The sequence below is a fragment of the Mus caroli genome, unplaced genomic scaffold (assembly GCF_978045245.1).
Source record: "Mus caroli unplaced genomic scaffold, Mus_caroli_1 scaffold_17, whole genome shotgun sequence".
Taxonomy (NCBI): Eukaryota; Metazoa; Chordata; class Mammalia; order Rodentia; family Muridae; genus Mus; species Mus caroli.
Window position 1 is genome coordinate 40,302,100 of NW_028227272.1, and position 18,666 is coordinate 40,320,765.

General features: G+C 39.0%; 1 protein-coding gene and 1 pseudogene across 22 annotated transcripts in view; both read left to right on the forward strand.

Moving 5' to 3' along the window:
- The window catches only part of Zbtb20 (zinc finger and BTB domain containing 20), a 765,654-nt gene that overhangs the window by 419,883 nt on the left and 327,105 nt on the right, over positions 1-18,666 (forward strand). The gene's annotated exons all lie outside the window — the stretch shown is intronic.
- Positions 1,174-13,190, forward strand: LOC115029570 (ran guanine nucleotide release factor pseudogene; annotated as a pseudogene).

An 18,666-nucleotide genomic window follows, 5' to 3' on the forward strand; every position in this document is an offset into this window, starting at 1 on the left:
CCGGCCTGTTGAGCTACAGACAAACATGTCCATAACTGGAAATTAATAGTGCCAAGATGATGCAAACACAGGTTTAGAGTTGGGCTCCTTGTCTTCTGGTGAGACTATGAGAAGTTTCTAGAAGGGTAGTGTAGCATTGTGTCCTTGAACAGTCTTGGTAGTAGGTGTCTGGAGGAGAGCAAGGCAGGATGGGAAGGTAGGAGACAGCCAGAGAGAGCTGAGTTTGCTAGAGGCTGGCAGGCTATAAACTGTAATGACAAATGTGCTCCAGAGGGAGGGGGAGGGAAGGAGCACCTCGCTTGGCTTCTGGCTCTCTTCTGCCTGGCACTCTAGTCCTGTTTAGTCATAAACAGCGTAGTCATCCAAACCTTTAAAGTTACACTCTTGACTGCACTTCATATGAATGTGCAGTAAATGAAGAAAATCATCTCTTAGGGTGAGACAGAGCTTTCTGTGGGGAATTTCCATGCTCCCTGCACATGATCCATAGTTGTCACTGTTACTGTTTCTAATTCTGTCATCAGTCTATCTCTGTCCCCGAGTATGTCCCGCTTGCCACCGAAGGCCATGCTTTAGGACTGTTATTCTTTCTCCCATCCCCAGCCCGACTCCCTGCTTTACTTGTTTTGCTACCCAAAGTAAACCTGCTGAGTGTGAGCCCAGAGGCACAAGGGACAGGCCTACTTGGTAACTTTAATTTGTTCTCCCTTAGCATTCCTCACAAAATGATATCAGCACAGAAAAGCCAGAATTCCACACTATGGCTGACTTGCAAAAGAAGCAGATTCCTCCTCAGTGTTTTCTGTTTCTGTGATCAGATAAAGTATAAATTGATGGGCTTGGCCTTTGGGTGTATTCCGCTTTCAGGCATGAAGATACAGGGTGGTGGGAAGGAGCGGGCAGTGCAATGTGCTTGCATTTCTCTGTTTTAGTAAAGGGAAACCTTCTAGAGGAGGGAGCACATCTTGTCTAGTAATGAACAATTATTTATTTCATTTTAAAATGATACTTGTTCATTAAAAATAATTTGGAAAAATACATAGGAGTAAAATGAAGAAAAATTAAAATAATTATATCTATAATTTAAATCTAACTATTAATACCTATTTGATATATTTTCTAACTCTCATTTTCTCCTGAGGACATAGTTTTTGAATATGCTGTGCTCAGAATTCCTCTGTAATTTTTTTGTTTCTTTTTTAAAAATTTAACTTAAGAATTTTTCATTTAGTTACAAAGTCTTTATAGACATTCTAAATAAATAAATTCTATTCCTATAATCAAAATGCCCACAAAAGCATTATATTTTATTTTTTCCATTTCTATAATCCCTTGCATATGAACAATGAGTGGATCGGTCCGTAAATAATGGATAAATGATTGAAAGTTCAAATGAAGCATATAGTGTTAAAATGATTTTTGAAAAATTTCAAATCCATGAATGTAGGCAGATTACGGTAATGAACTCGTGTGCATTCATCAGCTGGCACAGTCACTGCTTAACCTGTGGCCTGTCAGTTTCCCACGGTATTGCCTTGTTATTTTGAAAAACTCAGATATCATGACAGTTAATTAATTAGCGAATATTTCTGGTTCATTAGGATGCTTTTACATGTTGATGTTTTAAAAAGTTTCAGAAAAGCAATTCTCATCATTATATGGAACACTGTTTCTCTTCTTCGTGTCTTGGCCTCATGTCTTCTCATATGTAGCAACTGACTGGAAATATCTCAGCAGCTTGTGCCATAGCACCCTCAGGCACATGTGCTAGCCAGAGGACAAGGGGTTGGAGAAGAGACCACTCTAACAGTTAGATAGGCTTCCGAGACAAACGGTTTTCTTTGGGATCTTTTTACTTAACTCAATTTTAGGATGATAACTTACACGGAAGACTTATACAGTATCAATTATCTTTATCATTGAATATATCAATGTATTATATACAATTGTTCATCTGAAGTAAAAGAAAAAGGTCATCCTCTGGCTACATAGAACTCTAAACTGCTTTAAGCCATTCCTGTATAGAGCAAAGCAAAGTACTTAAACCTAACTTAGTACTCTGTTCAAATATTTATAGATTTTAAGGCTTTTTTAATAACAGGAAAGCATCTGATAGTTATATGGGACTCTTAAATCTGAAAAGGGGAACATTATATAATTTTATATATACAGCTCTATATCTGAGGGAGGAAATAATCCGCTGCACATCACTGCCTGTGTTTATTACTCTGCTTGTCCCAAGGTCTCCAGAGAAACATTTACAAGCCACTTTTCCATAGATAGAACACAACTTTCACAAAAGAGTTCTATACATTCTGAATGATCTGTTGAATTGGGATTTGTGTACAGTACCTGTTTGCAAGTTTTCCTTTCTTACGTACTAAATTTTAAGCCAGAGACTGTTCAGTGGTGATGTGTTAACCAACAGGTGTTTTGAACTCATCAGATATTCAGGATGTGAGCAAGTACACACTGCATCCATAGAAACTGAATTTATGTGTTACTTTGGCCTGTTTAATCTTTGGTGCAGTTTCCATTGGCCTCGAAAGTGAGTGGCTGGAATATTGATGTGCCTAACCCTTCGAGAAGAAATAAAAAATTTCTCCACCACACTAAATCTCTAGAAAAAATATGATGGCTTACAGAATGGACACATACAAAATATTCTCAGCCAAAGCTGGTAGGAAAAGCACACAGGGAAAAAAGAAAGTAATAATACAAGCAATAAACTATCCAATCAAACAGAGCATCTGTAGAAACTGCTCCTGTGCATGTGTAAACAATACAAATCCTTTTCCTCTTTCCATCTCTTCTCTTTCCATCTGTCTTCTGAACATTTATTTTCCTCTACTATGGTTTGACATCACCACCATTAAAATATCAGCTAAAGAGCCGAAGTGTGCCTTGGTGCCATGGAATTCAGGCAGGTATGAGAAAGCAGTAACAAGCAATTGTACTCTTTTAGAGTTGCAAAGTACTCATATCTTATAGCAACTCACTTTCCCTTCGCTATTCTAAGATGGATGCTAACAGCACCTCATGGCCATTTATTTCCATCTTCTCCTTACATGTGCTGGAGTACTTTGTTCCCGTCATGAACATGAACTGTAAAGACGTTTCTTTGAAAGAGAAACCATGATTCCTTCTTGTTTGTATATTATACCATGTACTCAAGTTATCCACCAAAATGTCATCATGATTGCAGCTACAGTAATAATTATCAATAACAGTGATAGAAAGAGTAGCTGAAGCCACCTCAGAGGTAACTGCGACTCCCAATAGCTCAGTAAGCTCATCACCTGAGCCTGGTAAAAGTTCTGTCGGAAAACGCCTTGAAAAATAGCTCGTGTTTCTTCCTTATGTGTGGCTTCTTGGGTCCTCGTATTGGGTTACTGTTGTATTTGTGACCTTATGTGTAACACTAAGAATAAAGTAGCAATCCACTTTCTACCTCTTTCTCTGAACTAAGCTCATGATTATAGTTGAATGATTCTCCTTATTTTGATGCAGGGAATCCTTTGTAAGTACATGACAGGACTTTTAAGCCTAAAGATGCTGATAATCATAGCCAAAGGAGGTAGAAGGTTTTATTTAGATTGCCAAGCCTCTCTATTCCATGAAACTGGCATATTTTCTGGGAAGTTTTTATTGAACATATATTATGCAATTGTGGGCAATTGTCATGAGGATAAAATTATGTTATTCCTTCCCCAAGATAACTCCTGTGATTCTCTGTCACATGGGAGGAGAGAGGAATGAAATCCATGCTAAAGCAGATATTCAAGGAGATCATTATATCCTTATCAAAGTCCTTTCACATCGGGATGCTGAGGAGGAATCCCCGTTCTTCCCTTTGACTAGACTACAGTTCGAACAGGAGATGGTTTAGAAATGGCCATCCATCTGGAGACTGATCCAGAGGCCCCTCTAGACTCCCATGAGAACTGCTTCTATGAGTTCTGACCTCCATTGTAGAAATATTTCTGATTTTTGGTGTTATATGCCTTCAGCTTGTTTTCTGGGTATTTGATAGCCGCTCTGAATTCCTCTAATGTTTTTGTAGCATGGAGATCTTGTAACCTTTCAATCCTAAGTGTAAGGACTCTTGGAATTAATTATTTAAAGACTTTTAGCCCTTAACTATTTTTCTTTCTTTGTCCACAAACAAGTTGATTGGTTAATCATGTCCTTTGTTTGTTTTTGTTGTTGTTTTTGTAGACACTGCACATAAAGCAAGGACGAGGGAAAGCTGTTTATAAAAGATAATTACAATGGCAGCATTGCACTTTCTCTAGATTGTCTCATTCTCTTGATTGCATCAAGACCTAGACTCTAGAAAGTATATTTCAGTTTTACTAGGAAAATGGTAGAGAGAAATAATTCCGTATTTATTATGTATTATCAAATACAGCATGTTAATTGCCTTACAATTACAAATATCACAGTTCTTTCAAACCCTCTTCTATTAACATGACTTCAGTATCTGGTCAGTCCTCACACAAAGTGCCCAGAATCTAGGACAAAACTGCAGATACTTTTCAAGTCCTTGGAGAACAGTTTTTTAATCACAATATGATAGGTCTGGGGTCTGTTAGAGCTGAATTTATTTCTGAGATGACTTATCCTACCGTCCCTCGAATAAAAATTCACAGTTTCCTCAAAATTAAATCAAAACTCAAAGGCCAAAGGGATCTCTAAGATTGTCTCCAAGTCATCCTTTTGATAAATTTGTATTGATTTATTTGTTAGTATTTCAATGAAGGTTTGGTTAGAGAAATGTGAATCATTTTCTTTTGTTCCAATTCATTTTATATATTAAATACGATTTTATTCATTGCAGTATATAAATAAAAAAATCCCACCTCCGGATGCATTGCTCTGTATGACCCTGTTCATCTCAGGTTTAGTGCTTTGTGGGACTCTGCTTGTCAACAGGTGATCTTGCCTTTGTCTTTCCTCAGAGTTCTGCCTCTGGCGCCTGTCACCAGCAGTCACATAAGGACAGTTTTACCATTCCTTCACGCTGCTCTAAGTTTTCTTTTCTTTTTTTACTGCCGGTACATGAATTTGTTATTCTTTGTAATTCCCTTTGAAGTTGGAAATCCAAGGGGAATCTAAAACCGACCAGATGTTTCTACTGCTGGGGAGGGAAGAGAGTCAGGATTAAGTTTAACAAAAACTTGGTCTCTAGGAAAAAAAAATCATTTCAGCTGAAAATCATCTTGAAATGCGTTCATTTGCTATATCTCTGTTAGTTAATTTACATTTACTAGCCCTTTTGTAGGCAGTATCACCTATCCGTTTACTCAGAGTAGAATTCATAAGTTTTGTGAGCAAACAGATTCCTGTGCTTTGCGCAAAGCTGTTTCCTTTATGGAGTTTCAGCTCTATTAGTAGGGGTATCCCCTGCTCATGCCTTACTGTGAGGCCTTTCTGTTGTTGCTGATTTTTCTAAAGGATCACTATTATGTCACATCACATTGGGTGGGTCAGTTCTGCAGACTGTCACAGTTGCAGAGGCCAGGGAAGCCTGACTTTGGGGACGGAAGGAAAGAAAACCTGCTTAAATGGCTAGCCTTTGTATGGCACATCATCCTTTTTAAAGCTATGGTAATTAAGAGTAGGTGATGAGACCTTTGACTAAAATAGCCAGAAGTTTTGTGGTCTTTTAAGTAGCTAGTTGATTTCACAGGCACTATGAATAAACAAGGTGGGAAATGAAAAAAGTGATAGTCTCTGGACATAGTAATGTACAAAGAAAGTAGGGTCGCTGTGAGATGGCATTTTGGGGTCCTCACTACAGGTACTCAAAACTACCAGAACCTGTCCATTGCAAGGGAGGGAACTAGTAAGTAACAAAATTAGACACGAATATGAAAAACTAATCTGAATATCTCAGGGGTTTGTTTCATATGTCACAAGGCATTGGATAGAGATCCTGGGTGTTATGTGCTGGGCTACAGCAAAGAATTCCTCCTGCTATCCTCTTATCCACTCTCTCAATTCCCAAGACTGCACAGGTTCCCAGGATGATAGAGAATTCAGAGCAAGGCTCAGCATCCTTACCTGCTACCTGGGTTAGGCCTTTGGAACTGGTTTCTGCATCTCACAGGGGTGGATGATAACTAGGCCCTCAGTTCCATTTACTCCATTGCAGTTTGCTCTTAAGCAGGTAACACCAGTCCTCAGTAATTATAGTAAGTTTCTTAAGTCACAAAATCAGATGGATATACCTTTGTAGGCATTCTTTTTCAGCCTGTAGAAAGGTAGGAGAGGGGAAAGCCAGAGAGAAATCACTTAGCAGCTGATTCTCTTGTTTTAAGCAGCTTTCACTTTTAAATATAAAATATTCAGGTCCTGGAACATGGGGTAATTTGAATGTTCTGTAATAATTTGGAGAAATATCCCCCCTCCTCTTATTTCTCTTACCCATTTGTTCTGTATTCAGGGGCCTGGATTTTCAGTATAGCTCTTCAAAAGTAGGTTGAAATACAGAGTTTTCAACCTAAACAGTTTCTCTTCTTCCTCCTTTTTACTAATGTATTTATTATCGCTGTTACTATTCTTCTTGGTCAAAGCAGATGGTATGAAAAGCATTTCTGTTGGTCTCACTGCTGACAGAGCTTAACCTAATAATCCAAGACTTAGAACTTAGGCCTCAATAAAGGAAACACTGTTTGAGGTATTTTTCCATTCAAACCAGCATCAAAAGTTTTTAATTAACACCATCAGAAATTAATGGGCTGAATGCAGGAGAAGGTTTCTCCATACCCAACTACTGAGAACAGCAGCGAGTGGGATCCATTGTGTATGTTTGTAGTTTATGGTGTAGTTTTATTTACTTGCTGAAGCCGAGTCCCAGCTGCACACTGGCTGCCAAGCCTCAAGAGTAAAACCTGCAGAGGCTGCTTCCCAGAGCAGTTTCATTTTGCTCGCTGATTATTGTCCTGAGTTCTTTGTGATTGTAATTGGTTAGAAAGTTTGAAATTAGCAAGTCCTTGTCAGCCATGAAAGCTTTGAAATCACAAGGCTTGATACAGCTATCAAGCCCGCTGAAGCCTAATGGCTTTCCAGGGAAGAGCCTACAGAGTGGTTAACATTCTCAGCCCCACAGGCTGGACCCCAGTCACCATTCACCACCCTCTGGAGGGCCCTGTCTCAGATCAGGGCTTTGTCTGGGGCCTTTTCTTTTCCATTGGCGAAGCCTGTTTCAGGATGAACAGATTTCAGAATAATAGGGGCAGGAGGCCTTAGGAAATGCGAGCAAATGGGTAAAATGAAGTAGGTAAGGGAACAAGGAGAAAGGGGAAAAAAAGAAAATGCAAAAGAGAAAAGACAGGATATAAGATGAAAAGAGCTTTGTAAATAGTAACATTTCATTTCTTTGCAACTGAGTTTAATGTCTCAGGGTGGAAAATGTTGGTGGGTGGGTTCTATTTTGAAACTTTTTTTAAGAGTTGCCCACTCATTGTCAAAGAAAAGCCACATATGACTGTGTAAAGGGCTATAACCTGCCCAGCATGTCCTGCTGTAGTTTTGCAGATTAAGGACACAATCCTTTCCTTTATACATCAAAACACGGGAATGATTGCTTTATCAACTATTCTAAAACACAAAGCATTTATTATTAAACCTAATGTGAGCCTCCAACCCAGTATGTTCCAGAATAGTCCTCTGCTGCCTGGTCAGTTGTGGAATAAACTGAATCCCACCTTAAGAGCTGCTTGGGCAGGGTGATCTGGAGCAGACATCATCAGCGTTGATATATCTGTCCTAGAAGCTTACAGATCTCAATAACTTCCTATAAAGCACTCATTTATGTCTAAACCCTTCAAGCTTAATACATTTAGATATAACCCTTAAACTTTCAATTGCCTTCCACTTTAATAAAACCTTATAAAAATATTAACTAAAAAGCATATTGCCATGAATTCAAAATGTCAGGAAATCTTTCAGTACATCTTGGCAAGATAATATAAAATACCACCATTCTTTTTCTTATTTTCCAAAATTTGTTCTCACATTTTCTCACAAGCACGGAAGGATCAATACATATCATTCTATAGGATAATAATAAAGGAATGACTCTGACGAAAATAATGAGAACTATATTTCTTAGCTGAACAGTTTAGTATTTACTGCAAGGTTTGATATCTTGAAGAATTTAGACAACCCCATTTGGAATAGAGTTGAATGTAGATGATTATCTGACTTTCCCAAGCCGTATTTATGAGTGCCAGATCATAATGTGAGTGTATTATATGCCTACATTATTTCTCTTGAGAATTTCATACAGTGTATTTTGATATTTATCTCCCTCTCCTGACTTCACCCAGATCCTTCCCCACCTTTCTCCCCACCCAACTTCATAGTCTTTGACCCTCCCACTTCCTCTTCTCCTCCTTTATCCATCTCCCTTCTATGAGTCTAGTTTATGTTGAGGAATTATTCTTGGGCATGGGACCTGCCCTGGAATGGGGTTGATATACTAGGTATCACTCCACTGAAGAAAGCAAGTTTTCTTTTCCCAGGAGCAGTCAGCTACCAACAGCAACCTCAGCTCGGGATGTATGTTGAGGGGGACTTCCTGCCCACCTTCTCTCCTTCATGATAGATTTTGGTCTGTGTTGACCTTGTGCTGCTCTTGTGCATGCACTCACCGTTTGTGAGTTCATGCATTTGCCCAGTTGTGTCTGAAAAGAACACTGTTTTCGTGAAGTCATCCTTCAATTCTGGCTCCTACAAACTTTCCACCCCTTCTGCCACTTGGATCCCTGAAGTTTGAGGGGAAGGCTTTGATATAGACTTCCCATTTAGGCCTGGGCATTCAGAAGTCTCTTGTTATCTATGTTAATTCCCATCTGCTGCAAGAAAAGGCTTCCTTGATGAGGAGTAAGGGATGTGCTAATCCATGCGTAAGTGATTAGGACTCATTTTCATTGTTAATCATATTTAGCAAAACAGTAATTACTTGTTTACCTTCAGGGCTACAGTTTCTTGCCATTATTGACAATGTCCGGTATGGGTTTCATCTCTTTGAGTGGGCCTTCAATGTATCAAGAGTGATTGGTGACACCAATAACATTTGTCCCACTATCACACCAATGTCACAGCCTGTTTTATAGGCTAGTATGTCATCTTTGTCTGCTATTAATGCCTAACTTAAGCAGTCCCTGAAGCAATTCTCTTTAAGCCTAGGCTCCTAGCCGAAGTGTACACTAGATACTCTTCCTCTTCATCTTAATACTTTTTTTTTATTGCTATGATAAAAGTGCAGTGAGCGAGTGGCTGCTCTGGGAACACGAGGGAAAATGATGCCTCAAAGGCTCATGTAGGTTTCTTTAAATCCTCGCTAATGTCCAGACTCAAGTACTAGATCTATGGAGCCTACCAGAAACTATCCACTGTTCGGAGGCGCCTTCTCTGCCATCCTCCCTATAGGGGCCATTAATGTGAGTGACCTCCGACCGGTGCCAGACAACCAAGAAGTTTTCAGCCATCCTGTGACCGACCAGAGTCTGATCATAGAACTTCTGGAGCTGCAGGCCCACGTGCAGGGCGAAGTGGCTGCACGGTAACATTTTGAGGACGTTGGCGGGGTGTAGGGGACTAGGGCTGTGCACGTGCTATCTGTGCAACCTCTCTGTTTAGAGAACTTATCCCTGAGAGACTGCTGTCAAGATGCCTGGTTCCTTTCTGGCAAGTAGCAGGTAGCTAAAAAAAAACCAGCAGGTAGCAAAGGATGTCACACTGCATCGGGCCTTGCTGCGGCTGCCCCCATATCAGACAGATCTTTTGCTCACCTTCAATCAGCCCCTGTGTCACAGCAGGTCTCTTGGCCCTGAAAATCTGTCATGTCCACCTTGGAGCCTGAGTAACTTTGAGCAGTTGGTAACTAGTTTGACTCTTCATGATCCCAACCTCTTTGTTCCCCAGTAAAGATAGTTGAAACACAACGTGCTACTGAGGACTCGGGGACCCAGTTCTGGGAGGGAGCGTTTCTTTCTGCTTCTTCCCTGGATGTAAACATAAGACACTTCCTCTGAAGAAATAAACTTGCTTTATGAAGAAAAAAAAATGCAGGGAGCTAAGACATTTATAAAGGAAGCATTTAATTTGGCTTTGGTTTGAGAGGATTAGAGTTTAAGATGGAACAGCAGCTCTCATCTTGGTCTACAACCATGAGCTGGAGCACAGAGAATGGCATGAGCCTTTGGAAACAGCAAAGCCCACCCCTAGGCGCATACCTACTCTAACAAGGCCACACCTCCTAACCTTCACAAACAGTTCTACCAATTGGGGACCAATTGATCCTATAGAGGCCATTCTCATTCAAACCACTACATCCAAGATATTGTGCAATGTTAGAAGAGATTGATGAGTCCATTCTAGACTTATTGAGGATGAGACAACTCTGATGCAAAACAACATGGAATAGAACTTAATGCTTTTTTTTTTTATGTGAACTGTGCTGGAGGCACTTCATACAAGTCTTGACATTTCTGGAGTAACTTATCCCATTTAGACCCCAGTGGCCTTGCTAAACCTACCTTTACTGTAACTTCTTCCTCCTCTTCTCTGAATTCATCCTCAAGTCACTCACTCATCCCTGCCTTCTGAACTACCATGCAGATTACTACATACACAGCAGCCCTTGATCCAGCCCTTGATCTGGCAGATACCCAGACCTGTATACTCGAGTTTGTTGGTCTGTTTGTAACTGTTGATTCACAACTCCTTTTCTCCTTTCTACTACAGCCAGTGACTTATTGCCAGTTCTTGGTCTGATTGACAAAGCTAGCTTAAACCCTTATGTTCACCTCTGTGTATTATGGCATTATAAATTTCTGAAGGATATTTATATGAAACATGGGGCTATTATACAAAAGCTATACTTACATATATCCTAGTAAATGAAGGAATGTATATTTAGTTTATAGCCTAGAAAGTGTAATTAACTCTGGGTAAACTAATAGAAATGTGTGAGAATCTAAATATTTTTTCCATGTATCAGGACGAAGATGGTTGTCAATCCAGTCAATTGGTAGTAATCGCAATAGTTTCTGTCAGTATTTGAAGTATCACATCAATACAGAGGGTTTCTGAGCATTGCTGAAATTTCATGAAGCCCAGAGAATAAGAGATGCCAAAGTCTTGGTATCTTCAAACAGAAATCTAAGATTGACCCCGTCTGATTCACCACAGGGCAGAATCTACTTTCAGGAGGCACTAAACAGGCTTGGAATGCAAATGGCAATACAGTAGAAAGAGTATCAGGGCATGGTGATCAAGATAATTATTGGTACTACATACATCCTTCCAGACTGCATCAAAGATGGAGAAAATGCTCCAGAAATGGGACCTGCCTTCCCAGTGGCTTATTTTGGTCCCAGATTAGTACAGAACGACATGATGTGGTATGTTAACTATACCTTTTCATGAAAAACAAGTTTCACTTTTAACACAGTTACTATGGGAAGATAAAACATTAACAATTTTAGAATTTTGTCCCCTACAAAAGTATGTAAGTCTCTGCTCATTTAATGTAGCTTAATATTTCATCAATCAAGTCAAATTATTTTACTAAACTTAGTGCCAGCAGGTAGTGATGTGCACCAGTCCCACACATGATCACATCCTCTGCTGAGAGTCACAGTAAATCATATGATACACAGATAATATTCTGTTTCATAGCGTGCGCAAAGAATTAGAGGTGCTGTTACAGCCTACTATGTTTAGTATTGGTTGGGCTCTGAAACATGTAGCCTGATGAGAACTCTAAGAAGCCTGAAGCTGTATAAGGACTCCTCAGTAGAAGCTGGCAGCACATTTTTACTCTGTGCATCACCACCCACCTCCATGGCTTTCTTCCTGGCTTCTCTTTGAATTTCTCCATTATGGTAACAACTGAAAAGAAATAGAGGTCAGAAAACACACTAATTAAAAATGAAAGCATTGGTTTCTATTCAAGCTCCGGCACTAAATAAGGGGAAAATTACAATTTCTACTGATCTTGCCCTCAATATTATCGTCTCTAAAATAGGAATGTGACCTATCATAGCTACTCGTTTTTACTTTTTCATTTGAAAGTCATTCATTGGTATAGATTAAACTACAAGAGGATAATTAAAATCACTCAAAATTGTCCACAAATAATCTACTTTCAAATTTGTGGATACTGTTATACTTTTTCCTGTGTATATACACCGTTTCTGGTTTTGTTAAAAGTCTCTGCATACCTTTATATAGTAGCTTTTTGTTTATACCTAGAGGTAAAAAATACTCAGCATTGTATTATATAGGTTTACTATATTGCACATTGACTGTCTTTTTAAAAAATTGAGATTAATAAAATTATATCATTTCCTCCTTTTTCTCCTGGAAAACCCTCCCATGTTTGCTCTCTTTCAAATTCATAACCTTCTCTTTTTAAATTTTGGTTTTATATATTTTTTTTCTTAAATTCATGAATACAACCTCCTCAGTCTGTATAACATTACTTTTATATGTATGTTTTCAGGTCTGACTCTTTGGTATTTGATTACTTCGATGTCCTTCACTGGGAAAGACTATTTCTCCCACTCTCAGTGTTCCTAAGTTGCCCGTAGTTCTTTGCTTAAGGTTGAGCCCTCTTGAGTTTTCCCCATGATGTTACAATATCCAGTCTTGTCATCCTAGTTCAACTCCTGTTGAAACATCCATGTGGCTAAGACTTCACATGTGTAATTTCTGACATGTGAAGAAACACAGTATCCCAGCAAACTCTGGGCCTTGGGCTTTTACTATCTCCACATTCACTCTTTTATTTATTTATTTATTTATTTATTTATTTATTTATTATTACGTATTTTCCTCAATTGCATTTCCAATGCTATCCCAAAAGTCCCCCATAGCGCCCCCACTTCCCTACCCACCCATTCCCATTCTTTTGGCCCTGGCATTCCCTTGTATTGGGGCATATAAAGTTTTCAAGTCCAATGGGCCTCTCTTTCCAGTGATGGCCGACTAGGCCATCTTTCGATACATATGCAGCTAGAGACAAGAGCTCTGGGGTACTGGTTAGTTCATCATGTTGTTCCAACTATATGGTTGCAGATCCCTTTAGCTCCTTGGGTACTTTCTCTAGCTTCTCCATTGGGAGCCCTGTGATCCATCCAATAGCTAACTGTGAGCATCCACTTCTGTGTTTGCTAGGCCCCGGCATAGTCTCACAAGAGACAGCTATATTTGGGTCCCTTCAGCAAAATCTTGCTAGTGTATGCAATGGTGTCAGCGTTTGGAAGCTGATTATGGGATGGATCCCTGGATACGGCAGTCTCTAGATGGTCCATCCTTTCATCACAGTTCTGAACTTTGTCTCTGTAACTCCTTCCATGGGTGTTTTGTTCCCACTTCTAAGAAGGGGCACAGTGTCCACACTTTGGTCTTCATTCTTCTTGAGTTTCATGCGTTTAGCAAATTGTATCTTATATCTTGGGTATCCTAAGTTTTGGGCTAATATCCACTTATCAGTGAATACATATTGTGTGAGTTCCTTTGTGATTGTGTTACCTCACTCAAGATGATGCCCTCCAGGTCCATCCATTTGGCTAGGAATTTCATAAATTCATTCTTTTTCATTCACTCTTTTTTGAAAATGTAAAGTCTAAAGCCTTCAAAACTGAACTGTACATTAAAACTAAATTGTTGTTATATTACTCTGTCATTATAGGATTTGATAAGAAAAGGCTAAGAAGTAACATTTAGTGAAAGGCGGACTTTGTACCAACCCATGTGTTTGGAACTTGGTTTACACCTTTATCTTTAATAGCTTTTCACCCTAGTGAGGTGCTAAAGACAGAAATGCAGCTCTAGGGATGCTAGTCTGTGAAATGCAACTGCATAGCTGCTGACTAGCTTCATGATTTTGTGACACTTTGTCTCTGGCTGAGTTTTCTACCAAGAAGTAGTGGGGATTATAGTGATGCTGTACACCTGCAAAGAACATTTTAAAAGATCCAACCAGTAAGTACAAGCAAAATGGTTGATTACAATGGTATGGTAAATATTATCTAATATTTTCTATTTTTCAGTGTATAATGCCATACTATTCTGATTTAACCCTCCTATTAAAATATTAATCCACACTGTTTCAACTTCTTTGGTTAGTAAGTGGGTTCCAAGAAGAAGCATTGTGTTATAAATGCAAACCGTTAAGACCTTTATCTTTCTAGATCCTTCTTCCCTAGCTTTCCAATAATGTGACCTCCAGGAAATAGTTTATATTCCTGTTCTTGGTTATGGTTTTCTTTAGAATGAGCAAATGCTAGCTATATTTGTGTTTTGATGGGATTTCAATGAGAAAATACATTTAGAATCTGTTGTCTTGCCTAGACAATAAGTGCCTCTGTAAATGTTAGCCATTTATCCCTATCATTGCTATCAAATAAATTTGTTTGTTTTAAATTGTTAGTATCAATGGGCAGATTATCCATGAATTTTATAAGCACCATTCACAAAATAAGGCAATTAAATAAATACCTAGACTCTATGTGTTGGCAGCAGTGCTAGGAGGTGAGCTGCAACATTCTCAGCGTTCTACAATTTGTCACAGTGTCCTGACATCTCTGGCATCATTTGTACTTCGGTAGATGCAAAAATGTGCCCATTGTTTGTTTGATCCAATTACAGTCTTTACCATAAAGTAAGTTTCTCTCTTTTTTATTGATTTGATTTCCAAGATTTTATTCAAGTTAAGAGAAAACATTTTCTTTTTTTTCCTTTAAATTAGGTATTTATTTCATTTACATTTCCAATGCTATCCCAAAAGTCTCCCACCCACTCCCCCACCCACCCACTCCCACTTCGTGGCCCTGGCATTCCCCTGTACTGAGGCAGATAAAGTTTGCAAGACCAATGGGCATCTCTTTCCACTGATGGCCCACTAGGCCATCTTCTGCTACATATGCAGCTAGAGACAAGAGCTCTGGGGAGTACTGGGTAGTTCATATTGTTGTTCCACCTATAGGGTTGCAGATCCCTTTAGCTCCTTGGTTACTTTCTCTAGCTCCTCCATTGGGGGCCCTGTGATCCATCCAATAGCTGACTGTGAGCATCCACTTCTGTGTTTGCTAGGCCTCGGCATAGTCTGACAAGAGACAGCTATATCTGGGTCCTTTCAGCAAAATCTTGCTAGTGTATGCAATGGTGTCAGCGTTTGGAGGCTGATTATGGGATGGATCCCCGATATGGCGGTCTCTAGATGGTCCATCCTTTCGTCTCAGCTCCAAACTGTGTCTCTGTAACTCCTTCCATGGGTGTTTTGTTCCCAGTTCTAAGAAGGGGCAAAGTGTCCACACTTTGGTCTTCGTTTTTCTTGAGTTTCATGTGTTTAGCAAATTGTATCTTATATCTTGGGTATTCTAAGTTTCTGGGCTAATATCCACTTATCAGTGAGTACATACTGTATGAGTTCTTTTGTGATTGGGTTACCTCACTCAGGATGATGCCCTCCAGGTCCATCCATTTGCCCAGGAATTTCATAAATTCATTCTTTTTAATAGCTGAGTAGTACTCCATTGTGTAAATGTACCACATTTTCTGTATCCATTCCTCTGTTGAGGGGCATCTGGGTTCTTTCCAGCTTCTGGCTATTATAAATAAGGCTGCTATGAACATAGTGGAGCATGTGTCCTTCTTACCGGTTGGAACATCTTCTGGATATATGCCCAGGAGAGGTATTGCGGGATCCTCCGGTAGTACTATGTCCAATTTTCTGAGGAACTGCCAGACTGATTTCCAGAGTGGTTGTACAAGCTTTCAATCCCACCAACAATGGAGGAGTGTTCCTCTTTCTCCACATCCTCGCCAGCATCTGCTGTCACCTGAGTTTTTTACCTTAGCCATTCTGACTGGTGTGAAGTGGAATCTCAGGGTTGTTTTGATTTGCATTTCCCTGAAAAAACATTTTCTAAAGCAGCCTGTAGTTCCTTCAATGAGCATACAAAATTATTAACTGAATTTAAAAGTAAGGCATGAGTGAGCAACTCCATACTCTCCATCTAACAATTACCACACACTGGTTCCGCCATTGTAGCATTTAAAGATTATTACTTAGTCAAATACATCAAGATACGTATTTCTTTTCTGATTTTTGTTTGTCAAACTCAGATGTAAGTTCAAGGTCAGTACCATAAGACTCATAACTGTCTAGACTCTTTAAATATATAACTTAGAAATGTACTGTTTCCATATAAAGCAGAAGGAAAGGAATATTGTTAATAATCAAGGTGCTATGGGAAATCAGCGAAGATGGGTAGAGTCTCCAGTGAGTGAAAAGAAGTGGCCTTTCAAATACATTTTAGCAAATGAATGGGATTCTTTACCTCTGGAGGGGGAGGGAGTAGGGGGTGGACACAAAATGACCTATCTGGGGTGAAGGAAAATCTGAGCAATACAAGCAAATGGCTGGGATCCAATGCCTGTGATGGGGAAAGGAGGACTTCAGTGGTGAGCACCTGGGAAGACTGGGATTTCATAGGGGATGAATGAAATTGTGGGCTTCGAGAGCAAATCCAGAGAGTGGGGTGCCCTAAAGATGCTGTGTAGAATCAAAGGGAGTGATGTGTCCTAGCCAGGCTTCCTTGCTGCTATACCCATTTCAGAGTCCACTGGTGGCAAGCTCTGAATGACTTAGATGAAATTTTCAGTTTCACCCCAAACCATATCATTTTAAGTTAGAGATTTTAGCCAATGGAAGAGGTATTCTGTCTGAAGTAGAGTACGGAAGTTAAACTCTGTAGGGAGAAAAATTCTGTGGATTTGAATCCCCAGCATTGCAAACTTAAAATATTCATCACTTTTCAACTATATCATTTCTTATCTTTAAAACAGATCCCTTATAAATTTGTAAAGTAATACCTGAACTTGTGTTTGGAGATAGGCTCTTATTTTGCAGCCTTGAATTCACAGATACACACCTGTCTCTGCCTTCTAAGTACTGATAGTAAAGGCATTTGCCACTATACCCAACCTGAACTTTTTCTTGATTTTATTAGAAAGCCTTTAAAAATCAATCAGCACAAAGATTAGAGCACCAATCCTGTCAAGTTGGAAGTACCTCATGTCAAACCCCTGTGTGCTTCCACAGCCTGTGGGTCTGCAGATTCTCACCACCACTGTTCTCTCGCCAGCTGCATCCCTACACTGTTTCTCAAGCCAAGTTTACTTTTTGCATGGTCTCATTACTTTTCTATACTACTGAGCATATAATAAATGCATCTTTAATAACAAGGTTTTCAAGATTTTTATTTTTCTCTCTATTGAAAGTCCTTCCTTTCTGAAATTATCAACTCAATACACCTTACAGTCACAGGTAAGCAGTAAGGATCTCAGTATATTTTAGCATCACAGCAATACTTCAGGCTTCCAAAATGCCTATCTGAATGACTTAATTAGTCGTAGCCCCAAACACCCCACTCATGCCACCACGATGGAGGTGGAGGAGATTCTGCAATCTGATGGCTTCCTGGGAAGTTGTTGACTGCAGTGGTGATGGTCTTCTCCTGCCCTGCTTCTTTTCCTAATATGGTACATTTGGCTCTGTGTGAATCCTACCTGTGCATCTTTCAACTCTATTTACAAAAGAATGGAAGCAGTTTGCTGGCATTAGTCTGTGATGCCAAGGCTCCAGTGAAGGTTTTTTGTTTTGTTTGTTTCTCTCTCTTTTTTCTTTTCTTTTCTTTTTTTCTTTTTCTTTTTTTTTTAGGTTGAATATGTTCTTGTTTTTTTGTTTGTTAATTTGTAAAGCCAATCCAAATGTGAAGAAAAAAATCAAATTTTGCCAATTTGAAAAGAACAAAAACATCTAAAACCTCCTTTAAATTTTTTCTAAGCTATTATGAGATTACAGACAAAAGATTGTACATGAAAGATTTTTTTGAAAAAAAATTCAGGTTGCTTTGCCTTTCTTTTTCACTTCAAAAGTCTTTGTCAGATATAAAAAAGAAACTTACTCAAAATGAAGAGTAAATATAATTAAAATGGTCGCTTGCCTTGTCATGTAAGCTTCTTATGGGCAAAATCTGGATAAACTTAATACTATGAAACTTGGGCAGAAAAGAAAAGAGTGGGCAGGGAGAGAAGTTTGATTTTCATAAAAATGTGCATAAAGTGATAGTAGGAAAATGATATTCAATCTCTAATTGCTTTGGATGAGAACATTTCTCATGCATTGCTGTATTTCTCCCATGGTTTGCCAGAGACCTGGCAGACAGTTGCCTCGTCCTCAGGAACTAATGAATGCATGACAGAACAAGCACACAGGACACTTTAGTGTGTTGTAAGCATGAATTTTCTCATAACAGGAACAATTTACAGTGCAACTATTTTAACCTAAAGGTCTAATTGTTATTAAATACTGACCTCAAATGTATCGTTTAGCAGGTAGTACTGGGCTGTGATTAAGCCTTCACATTTTGGAACACTTTTTAGATGTGAGCTTAAATTGCCTTCTGTGTTAAGAAGTGATTATTAAAGTCCACTAATTGGAAACTTGTGGAGGAAAATTTTATAAGATAATGCCATAATGTAGTTTGTAGTATTTCTGGCACATATTAAGTAATATATCCATTTGGCATTGTGTATAGTAAAAATGAATATAAGTATTACACATGGAATTTTTATACA